Raw genomic sequence first — 5,855 nt, 5'->3', positions numbered from 1 at the left:
AGATATATCCATTCATGGCCACTGTATGTACGTTACGTTTCACCTAACCTAATCCACGAACAAAACCAACACGGGTTTTCGCCGTCCCGGAATTCGGTCGCGGATGTCGGAGCCATACGAGACGTAGGGATGACGATGGAAGAATTAATCCATCTTGTCTGCGCGTACCTAGCGAACTTGTCAAACAATAAGATTCCCGATTGATCCATTAGCTCGTTGATTACGAGTTGTTTAGTTTATTAACGGTGCATAAGGAGGGAGAGACAGGCTCAGAAGGGGATAGGTGATCAAGCAAATGTAAGCCTTTTCGTTGGGACGTCTATTTCTGCCATTGACTTGCCGCAACCCTTGCGGTGCAATGCAAGCCATTCGGGCTTCCAGTTCCAGACATTGCCGGCCATCTGGAAATTGGTTTCTAGTTTCTACACTACTAGTTTCTAAACTGCAGCTGAAGCATATAATTTTTTCATAGGCCGGAATGACCAGCTATGTATCATTTCGCATGCTTTTGAACTCATTAATCAATCTGACTTCCACGGAGTTTCATACTTCTAGATAATTTACAATGCTCGAAGATGTATCACACGAGTTTCATACTTGACTATTTAATCTTTGCTATAAGTTATAACTTCTCTTTTCAAATTTTCCCATTGATTCTGAAAATCAACACAAGTTGTCCTTGATTTATTATATATGCTACATGCCCCACGGACATACTTACGAAATGCCGCCATCTCATTTTTTCCAATGGTCATACCCCAATTTGGTAAATACACCATAACTAATTCTTTTCATCGATCCGGTCCTGTTTAAGAAGATAACAATGAAAGCAATGTGCCTTATCCTTGTCCATGCTATATTCGAACCAATTTTTTCGATACGGGGAGAAAACCCCAGCCTCTGCATCAATAGATGCACACAGCTATTTTTATTACGAAGTTATCAGGTTTAGAGTTTACAGCTCAAGGATCACAAAGTGTGGATACATAAATCAGCCAGCGGAAAAAAAAGAAAACAAGTCGCCTATGCATCTTGTATTCTTCTAGTAAGCCGCCAGCCAACCTGGTTGAAGATATCCCGTGCAACCGTCTCCAGACGGGTGCATCCAGAATCCATATGTGCCCGTTGCGCCTCCGGCAACAGGAAAGACCACTCGTGGATCCAATGAGTAGCCATACGGATAACCTGTAAAAAAATAGCAGTTCCTTTCTTGTTAAAGATTATATCATTTATGCAATTCCATAAAGACCATACAATAGCACAAGTTCCAACTAAACTCCTTATATCAATGTGTCTGAAAGCTTCTAGCATCTCAATCTTTGAGGAAATTATGAAAGTTGGTCGAGTTTGACCCTTCTCCATGTAAGCAAATTTAACATCATCCCTAATATTAGGATGAAATTGATCAACTGTAATGCGAGTCCTAGATCAAATTTGATGTCATCTGAACCAAAATATTGTATATATACCTTCATATTCTTGAACAACAACATTCTCGTCCACGTTATCTTCTTCCGCTTGTTCAACAGCCTGGAATCTCCACTATCTTCTTCTACTTGTTCAACATTTTCCGTCTCTTTTTCCACTTCTTGCTCTTTATCTTGATGTACCACAATGTCCATAACATTTTCACTCCCGTGTAGCGGCAAGAATGATGCCATCTGCAAATTCACCCTCCAAATCCCTTTCGGAGGTGAGGTTTCTGCAAGTTATGGTGTCTCTGAATGTCGGATCTCGGATTCGTTTTCGCGTGGTGAAATTATTTGACGAGGCTGAGGTGGTGCCACATTGTACTACGCGCGGTACGGATGGGCCTTGCCCGTACCGATGGTCATTAAACCTTCCGGAGTTTCCTCCCGTGTTGCCTCTTCACCTAGGTGCGTGGAAAATCATTTAAATGAATTTTATCGCTTCAAAATATCATATTTATGTCTAATATGAAAACTCCAAATGATATGTTCACAACTACCTTCATAATGTTAAATCCTGTGAAAACAACCATAAAAGGTACGCGTGAGCGACATAATATACCAAAGTACAGTTTTTACTTGTTCTCGATTTCAAGTAGGAATTAAGACCATCATGGTCAGGCTGATCGTGCACCTGTAAGATTAGTAACTTCAAGAGATTGGCATTGCGATTGTATTGGCGCATGTATATTCGCACATATTGTCGGTCCGTCAAGCCCAAGATCCAACAAAAAAATTGAATTATCCTTCTCTCATCAAAAGATCCGACACATTTCCCTATCAGATGTGTTTTGCGGTGATTTCTTGGGAGACTCTAATTAAGTTGTGGAGTTAGCCCCAAACTTGTACGGGTTTGATGACCACCCGCAAGATTTCATAGTGGATCGAGGAATTTTTTTTTTCCTTTTAGTGGGAAGACTTGAGGAGAACATAGTGAGCCATTGTGGTGTTTGGGGAGCATCATCATGTTTATCATTTTTGTGGTAGCCTTGTAGCTTTATGCCAGAAACCTCATGCCATTGAAATCTTGTTTGGAATAAGAAGAACCCAATGGTATGCTTTTTTTGTGTCATCAACTTATATTTTGTTTGGTAGAATTATGGTTAAAGTTTTGCGCGAAAACCAAGCGAGACTTTCAAACCCAAATGGAGAACGTAGCTTACACGGACCAGGCCTTGTGCGATAACATTTTCCCCCCTCCCCATCGCACCTGTCTCTCCTGGGATGGCCTGTCATAGTCGCTCGTAGCTACATAGGCCGATCAAGGTCCATGAACCACCCGATCTCGAGTTCTCGACCGTTTTATCAACGAGGAGAACAAGAGAAGTCCGAAACATCACGCAACATTGTACTCCATTCATGGCATCTGCATCACGCACACAATGATTCCGCTTGTATCATCGCGTGCAAGTTGCAACGAAACGATGAATGAAGAAGATAAGCAACCGATCGCGACGACTCCACGTGAGCACAGCTCGCAGCTTCCCAACGGACACGCCTACAACAGAAAGCGAGCGGCAGCAAACTGATAAACCATATCCTCTTCCGATCCGATCGGGGGGACATAATCCAATCCACGGCCATCTCTATTCGCAAAATCAAATAAAATCCACGGCAATTTCTGAGAAACGCCAATCATGCAACAACGGACTAGGACGACGCACAGCGCTCTGCGTTGGGTCTGAACCGTGCGACGCCGAATCAATCTTCAGCAGCTTAAAGGTGGCGTGGCGAGAGGACGGAGACGGCGTTGTGATCATCGAGGGCACTGAGTCACTAGCGAAGGCCAGAGAAGAGCGAAACGTGGAGCTCATATCATAGAGTGTATGATACACGGTGGCAACCATCGATCGACGCGCGGCACAGACGACCTCGGCGTGGCACTCCAAGGTCTGGATGCCTCCGGCCGGTCTGTGTCACGAGTCGCTACCTCGCCTTGTCGCCATGGTCCAGAATCAAACAAAGCTCGCTCGCAATGGGTGTGGCCGGTCAGTGGTGGTAAGCTTGAACAACTTTTAGACCTATCAAAAGCATATACTGTACTACTAAATGTGAGAGAAAGGAAATGTCAGCATAGACGCATAGTCCACCAAAGCAGCTAGATTGATTAGGGCGGCGATCGATCGTGTTGTTTAGTCCGTGAAGCCTTTAGTGCGTAGTGTAGTGGTAAACACCGTCAATCTTGTCTGCTTCCGACGAGCCTCTAGCGCCCGCTCCAAACAACCGCACGGGCTTTGCGCGCGCGGGGCCCCGCCGGCGCCGGCACGGCAGGCACGCTCGCCGGCATCGTCATGTCGCCCGTTGAAATCGCCCGATGAAGGGCTCGTCTCATCACACCGGCTGCTAGCTAGTGGACGTCGTGGCGCCACTGGTGGAGCTTAGTGGGGGCAAAACTGGGCCATGGCCCGCCCAGCCCATGAGCTAAAAAAACAATTATACCTAAGCCGCGTGTGTAACCCAGCCCAGTTGACGTGAGAGGCCGAGAGGCATGTCTGTTCGAGACTGTTTGCGATTCACCAAGTGCTTGACTGTTCCTCTTCGTTAGCGGCGCATCCCGAATTCCCCGTCTATGGCGCCAATTCCGGCGACCGAGCGGCGGAAATAGCAGCTGGATTGCTTGTTCTCATGACCGGCGACTGTCCATTTCAGCAGGCAGCAGCGATGGCAAGGCAGCGAGGGCGCCCAGGCGGCCAGATCCCAACCCTAAGCAGCTAAGCCCAGGCTTCGGCAACCCAGTCCACCACAATGTCTCCTCCGTCTTCTCTCTGATTTTCTTGCTATAATCCCACGGGCCACAACACAACTGCTCCCGTTTTTGTCGAGCTGACTGAAGCGCACGGCACATAAGTGACACATTCACTTCCCCAAATCTCATTGCTTAATTCTCTCGGTGCCAATTTTCCTATAGACTATAGCAACTAAAGCTATTGTTTAATAATTTACAAGATCAGAGGCTAAAGTTATTTTGAAATTCTGGAAACTTGCTATGAAAATGTCATTGAAGATTTTATAAGCAAAAAAGGTCTGAGAGCTGATCTGTAGTATGTAACTCCATACCTTTGGTCAAACTGAATCTTAGTATGCTACTATGCTTTATTTTGTTTTGGAGCAATTATTGTATGATCTGCTGAACCAAAGATAGTATTAAGTATTGAGTAATGCATAGTTTTGTAACAATTCTTTTTGTCTGCTTTGGTTTCGCCCGCCCAGGTTTTTCTTTCAAGCTCCGCCACTGCGTGGCGCGTCGCCTTTTTTTCGCAATAGCACAAAGCGCCTCGCTATCTAGCTAGTGCGATGCGATGTGCAGTGTGAATCGGTGGATCGATCGATGCTGCCACTCAGCAACGCTCCGAAAACCGAAAGTACGCCGACCTTTTACGTCGTCATCTCATTACCACTTGTCAAGTGTAACTGGATGCTGGCCTAGTGCATGTTTCCCCATATTTTACCTGGAGGAGCACGCACGAGATACTCAGTACACCGGTGAGAGGCCTACTTCCCGTTTGCCAATGATTGCTTGTGACAATTATCAGGGAAGTCGTTTCGTACGGATAACGAGCATAGGCAACGCAGGGCACACGAGCGCGTACCAGGCTACCAGCAGGCAAGAATCCGATCGAGGTTGCTTAACAAGTGAAGCCATTTCCCTGAACAAGAATAAGATAGACTTGCTTCGCTGGACGGCCGGTCCCGGTGCATCAGCCATCATATATTTTCTTAGTTCAGGGGCTCAGGGCTTCAGGCACAACGGAACAAACTATTCATTCATGATCCATGGCCAGTGCATATATACGTCTCACCTAACCTAATCCATCAACAAAACCCACACGGTTTTTCGCCGTCGTCCCACGAAAGCTGCAATATTCGGTCGCCGATGTCGGAGCTAGATTGATTAGCTAGCTCGCGATGGTCCATGCGATTAGCGCATAATTGTCGAAGGCAGCAGCTGAGACGTACGCAAAGAAGATGGCGATCGTAGAATTAATACATCTTGTCTGCGCGCGGCAGTAGTAGCGAATTTGTCAAACAACTAAGATTCTCGATTGATTCATTAAGCCATCGAGCTCGTTGATCAGTTTAGTTTATTAACGGTGCGTATGGATGAGGAGGATTAGGACATTAGGTGATCGAGGCTGGCCTTTTGGTTGGGACGTCTGTTTCTTCTTTCATTGACTTGTCGACCCTGCGATGCAAGCGGTTAAAGCGTTTACTGCCGTTCGGAACTTGGTTTCTAGTTACACCCGATCATGCTTTTTTTTAAGAGTAAATTCCAATTTTTACCCCAAAATTTAGTATTTTTTAGTACACTAATTACTTCATTTAATAATGTTTCATCTGCATTACCCCATTTAACGAAAGAGGTATTAGCACCCCAGGTACATTAAC

This window comes from Lolium rigidum, chromosome 6, assembly GCF_022539505.1.
Source record: "Lolium rigidum isolate FL_2022 chromosome 6, APGP_CSIRO_Lrig_0.1, whole genome shotgun sequence".
Classification (NCBI taxonomy): Eukaryota; Viridiplantae; Streptophyta; class Magnoliopsida; order Poales; family Poaceae; genus Lolium; species Lolium rigidum.
The sequence above is the reverse complement of the archived record's forward strand: the minus strand, read 5'-3'. Positions refer to the sequence as shown.